Consider the following 12,737-nt stretch of genomic DNA (forward strand, 5'->3'; position numbering starts at 1 on the left):
ATGTTTATAGAAGATAGCAACATATTTTTGGCAAAATATTGTATAGGCCTACACAAAATTTAAGGCACAACAGGGCTGTGTCTACCCAGTTGTAGCCTAATTTAACCTCTGGAACAATTGTTTTGTCCCTGGAATATAAATAAATAAATAAATAAATAAATAAATAAATAAAGTGCAAATAATAATAGGTAGATGTCCAAGAAGAATAAACGTGGGTCATTTATTCACTGGGTATGCAGTGTTATATTTTTCAGCCAGATGCAGGATGATGGCTCTCTCTCTCTCTCTCTCTCTCTCTCTCTCTCTCTCTCTCTCTCTCTCTCTCTCTCTCTCTCTCTCTCTCTCTCTCTCTCTCTCTCTCTCTCTCTCTCTCTCTCTCTCTCTACTTTATTACACTGGTCAGGTCTGCACTGCAGTCTATATATCCCCCCCCCCCATGTCTCATCTGTATCCATTTGTCTGATGTTGTTTTTGTGTGTGTAATGTTAACAGTTTGAAATAAAGATTATTGGGAGGGAGGGGGGGGGGGGGGGGGTTGAGAGTGACGATGGGAAGTGAAGAATTTTGGCACTTTTGCGTTGCCGTAGTGTGACGTTGTGTCTGCGTCCAGGCCATTGAGGCTACGTGTGTCCTGGCGCCATTTTATGAATGGGATTTCAGGAAGCAAACATGCGCCGAGTACTGATAGCAACAATCTTTGAAAAAGTCGTTTTAAACCATGACTTGTCTTCACCTATCTACAAAACACAGGACTGATTATAAAAGCGATATACGGACAATAACAGACCGGTTGGTGGCGATCATCCGCTGCCTTCTTGCAACTTCATCACAAGAAAAACAAGACGTGCACGACAACAAAGAACACTGAAAACTTCGGGGCTCTTTGAAAAGCAGATCGGTAAGAATATTTAACGCTATATTTGTAAATCCTATTGTGCTCTGCTGCGATCTTACCATTAGCCATTTCGCTGGTTAGGCAGATAACAACAAGTTAGATGGCTAATAGTTAAATGTCGTTGTGTAGTCAGCTTTTTGTGTTACACATAGGCCTACAAGTAGCAGAGGCTAGCGTTAGCCACTCTACCCAGTGAAGAAATGCATGGGCCATCTACATCTTGTTAAAAACCTTCCACGTTTCTTGGAGTAAAACGTAAAAAGGCATCGGTTGCAAACATCTATTTTGTGCTCATTCTGGATATATCAATACACCATTAACGGTGTTATTCGGCCGTTTAACGTTAACGTACATAATTCCGTTTGCTTTCGCGGCTATAAACAGACAATTGATTAAACTAACGTTACAGAGTACAGCCCATTGTTAGTGTGTTGCTGCTCACGTTAATTTACTGCGTGCATATTCTTCTGTTTGCGTGCACGGCCATGTAAGATGAGATCAAAACTAACGTTACAGACCGTTACAGTCTGTGACTGTTAGTCTGTAAATCGTTTGTATTATTTATTTCCTTTTACCCCCACACTGATGCAAGCTCTATTTTGGACCAAACAGGCTTGAGATGAGCCATATGAAGCTGCTAGAGTCCAGCAGCTGCATAAATACAAAAATGTGAAATTATTATCGCTTATCGGACAAGAGAAGCAGATATTTGTCTGTTATAGGTATCAGCTCAAAAATCCCTCCTAGCAGCATCATAAAAGGCATTCAAATAGCTATTTTATTTTTCTAATGTAGCTCCCTTTGTTTGTTTCAGGTTGGGCCAATGGACAGCTTTGTCAGAGACACATTGGCGGAGTGGCAACTTCAAGACCTCGTAGATAGTTTTAAAGGTAAGGTTTCTATTTTATTTTTTATAAATATTCTTATGGAAAATTATTATTTCTTTAGCCGTAGCTTGGCCTCGCCTGCCCTATTGGCACGCCCGTGTGTGTGTGTGTTGCTCTCACTAAATATTATTGCATCAGTGATGTCACAATGCCTCCATGTGTAGGTGTGTGTGTGCCCCCCGCCCCCCTTTTTGTTTTAATACATATAAAATTGTACTTCAACAAACTGTAATGACTAGTCTTCATGTCCTCAATCTTTCTTGTTCACCTCTCGTCCATCTCTCTCCGCTGCATAGCTGGGTTTCGGAGGAGCCGGCCTTGTCCACCACGTGCAACGCCGTCAAAGAGAAAAAGACCTGTGACTCCCTCTGCCTGCAAGTGTTCTCGAGTCCAGGAGTCCAAGTCCAGGACTCGTGACTCGACTCGAGGCACTCGTGACTCGGACTTGGCTATCCGCCTCTTCAATGAGACCCGAAAGCCTCCACAAGCCCATGCCCCCCATGGACTTATCCCACAGACACTTGAAGACACTTGACATCTTTCATATGGACATTATTATCCCACGGCCATGGACACAACCATTACACATCACTTAAGGACTTACTGGGCATTTTATGGACTTATTACACGCCACGGACATTTACATGGACTCCACTATGTCACTTTCAAGGTCTGTTACTTTGCACTTTAATGCAAATTAATTTGAAAATTGCCTTTCTGTCTGCCTGATTTGTATTGCTGCGCTGCATACTGCACAAAGACAAATTCCTCATTTGTAACATGTTCATTATGGCTATTAAGTAAGCTTGAATCTTGAGACTATTGTTTATTTATATACTAGACTCCCCCTGCTAGTATTGACTTACAATCATTACACTCCTTGATAATTACCCACCTATAATAACACACAATTTTATATAAAATTTACTTTTTGGAACACGGTGGAAAAGGAATATCTATGATGTGCTGCTGTGCGTGACTTTATGCCTGTTTTCTATTTGTATCTTTATGACTGTTTTATTTGACTATTGCACTATTTAAGGCAGATTTTGCTTTGCTTTGTTTTTTTTTATACATTATTTTTGGCTTGATGTGTTTTTTTTAATATATAGCCTACATAATATGCAACATATAGCTACAGAGTTGTCAAGTTTTTTGCTATTTGCAATGCACAGTTGTCAAATCATCATCCTTTGATTGATTTCTTATGTCCATAAATAAAATAACAAAAAGTTCACGGATCTGTTCTCCTTTAAATTATTATTGTTGTATGAATACTCACATGTTATCATTTAAATCATTGTAATTATGTGCATTATTGAAGTGGTTCTCAACCTTTTTTAACCAAATAGGCTACCTCAGAAATTACCACCATATTTAAGTATGAGAGGAAGGGAGCCCTGCCAGTGGAGAAGCACTGCATGCATGCATTAGCATAACAATGTATATGGGGGCTGGGAGGTGCAATACCAGCGGCATGCCATCAGCGTGCCGTGCAAGGGCCGCTGGCTGTGTACGCTGGTGCCGCCAGCGGACCGCCAGCGAGCCACCCCGGCGGACCGCTGTTTCACCGACTAGCACGACCGCAGCGGAGCCGCTGCGGCTGCCGACGGTGGCCCGCCGAATTGGTCTCCGGCTTGCCGCCGGCGGCCCGCCCATGATCTGCTAGCTGGGGCAGGCCAAATATGAATCAGAAAGGAGAAAAAAGGAGCTTCTTGGATACTAATAGATAGGTTTTTAATTTACGAAGTAAAGTACATGTCTACTACAATAGTTAATAAAACAATGTACATCTTCAATGAACAGGGGCACAAAACGCAACGCGTTTCAACTAGGGATGTTCACGACTAGTCGTTTAATTGTTTAACCGCCTACTCATTTATTAACCGTTTAGTATTTTACTAGTCGGTTAAACGATGCATCTTGTTCTTCACGCCTGCGCCTCGTTGTAAACAGGCTGAGCAGCATCTAACTCTGAATTAACTAATAATTTAGCCAATTGTATGTAACATACCAAATAAAAGCTAACGGCTTGTCTAAGAATGCAACGCCATGTAACTGGCTCGTTAATTCTCGCATTCCAGGGAATTATGTTAACGTCTGCGGGGGTCTTATTGACGTTAGTGGCTCGAGCGCAACTCGGAGGAGAGAAAACTATCTGAAGCTTTCTTTGTTGGAGTCCAGGTATATTTTACAAGAAAATGCTCGTCATTGTCGACGATAACGTTATCTGACCTGGCTAACAGTGGATACTCGCTTGCTGTGTACCGGCTCAAAGTACTAGGCTACGTTCTTTATTTTAACATATATACATATAGAAGCAGGATCATCCAGACATAGTAAAGGCACAATGTAGAAATACAACAGTACTATATATAAGTGAGATCAAAATGTATGTGGGGGGGGATAAAGGGAGACCCGACAACAAATATATTCAAAGGAAACATGACAGATCAAAGTCCTCATTGAGTCCGTTTGGTGCGGCTGTGTTGAGTGCATGTATCCAGCGTGCCTCGTGCTGTAGGAGCGACTATCACACTCAAGCACTTGACCACCTGTGTATCACAGGCAGTGATCTACGTCATCAAGTGCCCCTGCCATCTCCTGTATGTCGGCAAAACTATCCGCCCATTACGCATACGCATCACCGAGCACAAGAGCGCCATACGCCGCCGTGATACCAAAGTCCCACTGGTTTTTTATTTATTTAACCTTTATTTAGACAGGCGAGTCATTAAGAACAAATTCTTATTTACACTGATGGCCTGTCAGTGGGCCTGTGGTTGATCACTTTATAAATCATTCCCACAGTGACAGTGATCTCCAATTCTGGGCCATTGACTTAATCAAACCACACCCGAGAGGCGGGGATTTTGAGATTTTGATAGAGCAGAGCGCTCCTACAGTGCGAGGCAGGCATGATGTCCAATGTGTGGCCCTTCGCTTACTTGATGTAAGTCAGTGTGGCCCTTCGCTTACTTGATGTAAGTCAGTATGGCCCTCTGGAAAGAAACTACTAGCTACATGGGACAGGTGTTACACAATCTTTTCCATGCTTGTGCTAGTTTCCTTCTCATAGCATCCTGCCACTCACATCGCTCATGCTTGCTCACTCATAATTTCCTTGCTGTCATTTCCCGGGGCATCAATTGAGACATCAGCTGTTCACATCAGCTGCTCACATCTATCCAATAGCACAGCGACACACCTCCTGTGGTAGCCAATCATCTCGCTGCTGTCTCTATCCACGCTAGTCTGCTCATCTTCATGCCGCTGTCAATGTGCACCCATCCACCTCCCCGTCTCATCCCTCCACCTCCCCGTCTCATCCCTCCACCTCCCCGTCTCATCCCTCCACCTCCCCGCCTCCGCCCAGTCTTTGCAGACTCATCTGCTTCCTCAGTCTCAGGAGAGTCTCCAGCCACCACCAGTGTCTGGACTCCATGGGGGGGGGGTCTATGTTGCTGCTCCTCCATTACAAACTCTCCCTGTAGAGTCTGAGCGCCAAAGACTTTATTGACCATACTTAATTCATGACATCATCTGTATAATAAATTATTTTTTACTTGATTCACTTGTCTCTCCTGATTGAAACAAAGTTGAGTTATTTGGTATGGCAGTGGGCTGGTAGCCGAAAGGCATTCAGCTGGGAGTAACTGAAGATGGCTGCCACTGTATTTTGATGATAGCACAACGCTGATAATCCGTGGCATTCTCTCCCCCACATAGGAGGTTGTAAGCAACGGCCGAGTGTTTAGTATTCATCAGACACACATGGCCTCATGGCACTGACAGGCTGCGTTCCCCGGTGCCTCCAAATGAAGCCAAGTGTAGGGCGCTGCTGGGAATGTGGTCAAAGTTATCGATGTCTCAGCAGCACTAAAATCACGCTTAATTAAAATCCTCATCTCTGTCATGACACTCTTTGAAATGTTCAGTGTTTGAGAATATTAATGTTGGTGACATTCCCAGAAAATATGACATGGACCCTACAGTGTGTCTCGGTCATGTAGATAGATAACTGCCTGAGGATTTTTCATATTTCGAACAATATCATAGTAAGTATTAGGGCTGCAACTAACGATTATTTTCATAATCGATTAATCTGTCGATTCTTTTCTCGATTAATCGATTAGTTATTTGGTCTATAAAATGACAGAAAATGGTGGCAAATGACGATCAGTGTTTCCCAAAGCCCAAGATGACGCCCTCAAATGTCTTGTTTTGTCCACAACTCAAAAGCGAAATCTCTAAATTACACACGATAACAGCACGGTTGTGGTGGTTGCTTGCCATCCACCGTGGTTGGCTTCTCTATAGCACAATATTGCAATATTGGTTATTGTGACGGTAAGAAAGTAGCCGGCTGGAAATGTTTCAATGTCCGGGCATCCATAAGCTGGCGCTTATGGAAAACTCTAGGCCTACACGTGGGCAGCTCCAGACGGAGTGGACGAGGGGCCTACAGGGGGCCTCCAGACAGAGAGGGCAAGGGGCCTACATGTGGGTGAGGGGCCTACAAGGGGCCTCCAGACGGAGAGGGCCATGGGCCTACAGGGGGCCTCCAGACGGAGAGGGCAAGGGGCCTACATGTGGGTGAGGGGCCAACAGGGGGCCTCCAGACGGAGAGGGCGAGGGGCCTACATATGGGCGAGAGGCCTACATGTGGGCGGCTCCAGAAAGAGCGGGGGAGGGCCCTACATGTGGGCGGCTCCAGAAAGAGCGGGGGAGGGCCCTACATGTGGGCGGCTCCAGAAAGAGCGGGGGAGGGCCCTACATGTGGGCGGCTCCAGACGGAGAGGGCCAGGGGCCTACAGGGGGCCTCCAGACAGAGGGCAAGGGGCCTACATGTGTGTGAGGGGCCAACAGGGGGCCTCCAGATGGAGAGGGCAAGGGGCCTACATGTGGGCGAGGGCACTACATGTGGGCGGCTCCAGACGGAGCGGGCGAGGGGCCTACATGTGGGTGAGGGGCCTACAAGGGGCCTCCAGACGGAGAGGGCCAGGGGCCTCCAGACGGAGAGGGCAAGGGGCCTACATGTGTGTGAGGGGCCAACAGGGGGCCTCCAAACGGAGAGGGCGAGGGGCCTACATGTGGGCGAGGGCCCTACATGTGGGCGGCTCCAGACGGAGTGGGCGAGGGGCCTACATGTGGGTGAGGGGCCTACAAGGGGCCTCCAGACGGAGAGGGCCAGGGGCCTACAGGGGGCCTCCAGACGGAGTGGGCAAAGGGCCTACATGTGGGTGAGGGGCCAACAGGGGGCCTCCAGACGGAGAGGGCGAGGGGCCTACATATGGGCGAGTGGCCTACATGTGGGCGGCTCCAGACAGAGCCGGCGAGGGCCCTACATGTGGGCAAGGGGCCTACAGGGGGCCTCCAGACGGAGAGGGCGAGGGGCCTACATGTGGGCGAGGGGCCTACAAGGGGCCTCCAGATGGAGAGGGCCAGGGGCCTACAGGGGGCCTCCAGACGGAGAGGGCAAGGCGCCTACATGTGGGTGAGGGGCCAACAGGGGCCCTCCAGACGGAGAGGGCGAGGGGCCAACATATGGGCGAGGGGCATACATGTGGGCGGCTCCAGACAGAGCGGGGGAGGGCCCTACATGTGGGCGGCTCCAGACAGAGCGGGCGAGGGGCCTACATGTGGGTGAGGGGCCTACAAGGGGCCTCCAGACGGAGAGGGCCAGGGGCCTACAGCGGGCCTCCAGACGGAGAGGGCGAGGGGCCTACATATGGGCAAGGGGCCTACATGTGGGCGAATCCAGACGGAGAGGGCGAGGGGCCTACATGTGGGTGAGGGGCCTACAAGGGGCCTCCAGACGGAGAGGGCCAGGGGCCTACAGGGGGCCTCCAGACGGAGAGGACAAGGGGCCTACATGTGGGTGAGGGGCCAACAGGGGGCCTCCAGACGGAGAGGGCGAGGGGCCTACATATGGGCAAATCCAGACGGAGAGGGCGAGGGGCCTACATGTGGGCGAGGGGCCTACAGGGGGCCTCCAGACAGAGAGGGCGAGGGGCCTACATGTGGGCGGCTCCAGATGGAGAGGGCGAGGGGGCCTATATGTGGGCGGCTCCAGACGGAGCGGACGAGGGGCCTACATGTGGGTGGCTCCAGATGGAGCGGGCGAGGGGCCTACAGGTGGCCTCCAGACGGAGAGGGCGAGGGGCCTACATGTGGGCGAGGGGCGGCAAGGGGTCTACATGTGGGCGGCTCAAGACAAAGCGGGCGAGGGGCCTACATGTGGGCGGCTCCAGACGGAGTGGGCGAGGGGTCTACATGTGGGCGGCTCCAGACGGAGTGGGCGAGGGGCCTACATGTGGGCGAGGGCCCTACATGTGGGCGGCTCCAGACGGAGCGGGCGAGGGGCCTACATGTGGGCGGCTCCAGACGGAGAGGGCGAGGGGCCTACATGTGGGCGGCTCCAGACGGAGAGGGCGAGGGGCCTACATGTGGGCAAGAGGCGGCAAGGGGTCTACATGTGGCGGCTCAAGATAGAGCGGAGAGGGTGAGGGGCCTACATGTGGGCGGCTCCAGACGGAGAGGGCGAGGGGCTGGCCTACATGTGGGCGGCTCCAGACGGAGTGGGCGAGGGGTCTACATGTGGGCAGCTCCAGACGGACTGGGCAAGGGGCCTATACAGGGCTTTCCGCTAGTGCATACAATGTCCAGCTGCGTGAAAATAGTAGTCAGCGGGGGGGCGAAGCGACATTACACATGATAACAGCACGGTTGTGGTGGTTGCTTGCCATCCACCGCGGTTGGCTTCTCTATAGCACAGTATTGCAATATTGGTTATTGTGACGGTAAGAAAGTAGCCGGCTGGAAATGTTTCAATGTCCGGCCATTTAGCTGGCAACTGGCGCTTATGGAAAACCCTGTGATTATCCCTAGATGCTAAAAGCAGGGTGATGATGTTGATTTCTAACTGTTACAGTAAAAAGCTCTGCTATGTTGCACTTTGCAACTAAAATAAAAAAGATAAGAGGAAAAGCGAATTGGCACGGATGCACGCTGAGAGGGCGTTAATCTACTTGATACCTAGAACTGCTGGAAATTCCATAATAGCATTAGCTACCTGCTTTTGTTTCACTCTACTAATTTGATTCTGTGACCCAATAATTTCAGCTCCAATTCAATTTTCATGTTGTTGGCAAAATACGCCGATAATACAATATGATGGGAGGTAATTGCTGGACTTAATTGAAAGTAGGCATTGAGCGTCCGGGGGAAGTAATCAGCTTTGGGCAGGGTCAATAACGTGATCAGATGAGCCCATTTAATTGGGGATGGGGGTTGCTCAGCACTCACTCTCCTACCCTCTGGAGTTGGTGGGGAGATCAATTATGAATAAGGCATCCATAAAACATGTTCTTATTTATGGAGATTAGGGGATATTAAATACATTTCTAATTAAATTCAGCTGATCCGAGGTATTTTGCCAGAAATCCCTGTAGCTAACCCCGCTTTTCTGTTATTCTAATGAAAAGAGAGGCAGGCGGAAAGGTAGCGAGAGAGATCAGCTCTCATAAAAACGTGTATGACACCAATATCTTATTAGGTATTGTTTCTTTATCTTCAGCAAACATGAGCATTATTATTATTATTATTATTATTATTATTATTATACTTTCTCTATCCTAGATTGCTGACAATGCCTGTGATGTCATTCGTTGTGTAGCCTACTTCCAAGCTGCACGTTCTTCTACTTCAGTCAATTTCTCAGTTCTGTGAATCCCCAGCACAAAACTCAAGCACAAAATACCATTGCCGTTTTTGGAGAGTCGAGATGTGATACTTGGCCTTTTTCTGGATCAATTCTTTATTTCTTTACTTGGCCTTTTTCCAACGTTCATCCAATAAATTGAAATATTGTTTTTTTGTTTTTGTTTGCTCTCCCATGCATTATTTATGGCACTGTATGTTTCTTTGCGCTGTGCTTATCATGCATACGTTTGTATAACAAAAGGAGGTCACAGTAAAGGTTAGTTTCTCTGTCCAAGAAGTGGAATGTAGTTACAAAACACAGCAAGTGGTGCACTGTCACCCCGGGGCAGGAGCTGGCTGTGGTGATCTACTGGTGACGTGGTACAGTACAGGCACAGAAAGAGACAGAACTGTCTCCGGGTCAGTTGCTGGTCAATGTGATGTTATGGTCCTCTGGCCTTGTATGTCCAGACAGCTGTGGAGGTGGGGGGGGGGGGGGGGGGGGGGGGGTGGGAGGAGGAGGGGGGGGGGGGGGGGGGGGGTGGGAGGAGGAGGAGGGGGAGGGGGAGCGCTATATGGGTAATGTGATTGCCGGTTTGACTTCAATGCCTGAATTGTTGGTAGATGATCTGTGAATTGGGCACTATGTTTGAATCTTCCTCCAAAACAACCTCTTTGTTGACGAACTCTCGTGTAATTACAACCCAAAGCAAGTTCCACAGTTGATTTTTAAGTAAGTCTCTAACTTGGGGAATGAGGGCGTAATTGGACGAATGCAGTTCCACTCCTCTCACATGGCCAAACCCACATCGATAGAGCCAGCCGTTTGATTTCCCCACTGCCTCCCAGCTGTGATTACTTCTCCCCGTGTCTGCTGAAGCCGGGATCTCCGGATACGAATGTCGATGAGTTGCAGTTGAGTTCCCGCCGTCTTGCGAGCACACACTTGTTTCTGCGTCACACAAATTTTGGGATACCTCACAATCACGAAGTTAGGAACGCTAGGAAAAGTTGCACGGATGCAAAGGATTCATTTGATTTGTTCCATGCGTTGCAATGAATATTTTCTTGGCCCACACCGAGTTGTGCAATCGGGCCCAAATTGATAGAATTTGTTTAGAGTCATAGCGGTGCCTACGACTGCTGTCTCAGTTGCCGTGAAGTGATGAGTATACAGTGGTTCCATTTAGACAGCTTTCTGAGTGCAGGAGAAAATGACATCAACTACACTCTCTGTAATGAAAAAGCTCCCAGCCAGCTGCTTTTGAGGGGGCTCGTCAAACGCGCGCGCAAACACCAATCCCCTGCCGGCGCCCGCTGGATGTGCTGCACTGCTCGGCTTCTCAGGTATTTGTAAAATCAACCTATCAATCACGCCACTTCAATCACACCGTGCTGCCAGTCAGCCCCCGAGTGGATGAAGCAGCAACACACCCACTCACATCCGCTCTTACTTAGATGAAGCAGCAACACACCCAATCATATCCGCTCTTACTTAGATGCGCTTGTGAGCGCCACCCTCAGCCCCCCCCCCCCCCCCTCACACCTCATAAGCAAATAAGCAAAGGCACATTTCATCATTATTTTGCCACATTGTGTTGCGTTAGGTTCAACGATGGAGTGTGGAGCTCCGAGAGTCACGCGGTGTCCTCGCTCTCGCAGGCCGCGCTACCTACCTACCTACCTACGTACGAACTCTGTGAAACTTTTCCGACAGCATTGCGGTTCTTGCATTAGTACAGAGCAAAGGCCTTAAGAAGGGTGGGTTTCCTCTCTCACTCTCCCTGTCTCTTCCCAAGTTGTCTTGTGGAGAGTCTTGTGTAAGTACCGTAAGCATGCCAGGAGAAGCTTCCTTGCAAGTTGAGATGAACTGTGTTGCTTCACATCTCGCGCTTGTGATTAATCGTGGCACACAGCTGTTAATTTGGCCACCCGTTAACTGGCTCGCCACCGCTCGCTTGCTTTTCTCGATGAATCACTCAAGTCATCATCGGATGCATCATCTTAGGTCTGAAGATCTGTCAGATGAAATACAATCCTCTACAGGTGGCTCAGTAGTTGGTGTACTGTTAGCTAGTGGAGTGGAGCCGAGATGTTCTGCACATCTCCTCCACTTTTCTTGGATTTGTAATGCCCATTGTCAGGTCCTCTTGTGTCTCTTTCCTCACTCCAATCTCTATTCTCTATCTCTGTTCCAATCTCACCCACTATTTCTTTTTTTCTCTTCGACCCTGTCCCCCGAAGCCAGCGAGCAACTTTCATTTATTTTCTCCCTTCCATTCCACCCTTTCCACCACATTTTCTCCTTTTCGCAGCTCAACCTCTCAGCTCAGTTTTCCTATCACGCTGGCCTGCCTCTGTGTGCCAGCGTCTTATCATCTTTGTCCTCTAGATTAGATTTCCTACCTGCGGGGGTGCCATGGATGCCAGAAGGGGCATTTAGATGAGTCTGGGATAGCTAGCACATATAACGTGCTGCACACATTCACACACCCCCTGTCATGTTTTCTGATAGACATGGCTCTGACATGCCTGTCTTGCTCTGGATAAAATGTGTCAAAATCACTATTATTGCCTTAAGCCAAAGTGCTTGACATGGCCCATCATCTAGGAAGCTGGAAATGCTCGCACTCACTACCACACGCCCTTCTTCCTCCATCTCTCTCTCAAATAGTGTGAGAGCATTTCAAATTTAGCAGCGAACATAGTGATGAAATCCAGTTGTAACAGCACGCCATCAGTGCGGCCCCATGTCGTACAAGAAAGCAGACATGAGTAAGGTCCTTGTACATCCTTCTATCTGTCTCTGGCCTGACTAGATGTCTGCTTGACTTTATCTGCAGCCAGGGCACGATGCTGGACAGCAGTTTGACACACGGTCCCAGAAAGTTCTGAAGGGTGAAATTAAAAGTGCAGCAAGGGGAACCAAAGCGCAGATTCGCAATAGCTGCGGCCACAATATGCAAATTTCCAAAATGGAGGATGGCACCCTACTCTGCCTCTGCCACCCTGCATTGGGAAATCCCCTCACCACCACCCCCTTCTTTTAGCCAATTAGCATGAACACAATGCACTTGCAGTGTTTCCCACAGGATTTTGAGTATTTGTGGTGGGGGACCGCAGACCCCCTAGGTTGGTGCGGGGGCATGCCCCCCGCAAGATTTTTTTTAAACATTTTAAAGTAAAATGCATGAATTTGGTGTATTTTGAGAAAGCTTAAGAGCAAAATTAAAAGGCTAGATCTATGAAGA

General features: G+C 48.7%; 1 long non-coding RNA gene across 1 annotated transcript; it reads left to right on the forward strand.

Annotated features, from left to right (window-relative positions):
* Positions 1-662: 662 nt before the first annotated feature.
* On the forward strand, positions 663-2,628 carry LOC310785324. The gene is made up of 3 exons (XR_014553163.1): positions 663-898; positions 1,710-1,785; positions 2,079-2,628. It is a non-coding gene; the product is annotated as an uncharacterized lncRNA (long non-coding RNA).
* The last annotated feature ends 10,109 nt before the right edge of the window (positions 2,629-12,737 follow it).

Source organism: Poromitra crassiceps (assembly GCF_964638095.1).
Source record: "Poromitra crassiceps genome assembly, chromosome: 11".
NCBI lineage: Eukaryota > Metazoa > Chordata > Actinopteri > Beryciformes > Melamphaidae > Poromitra > Poromitra crassiceps.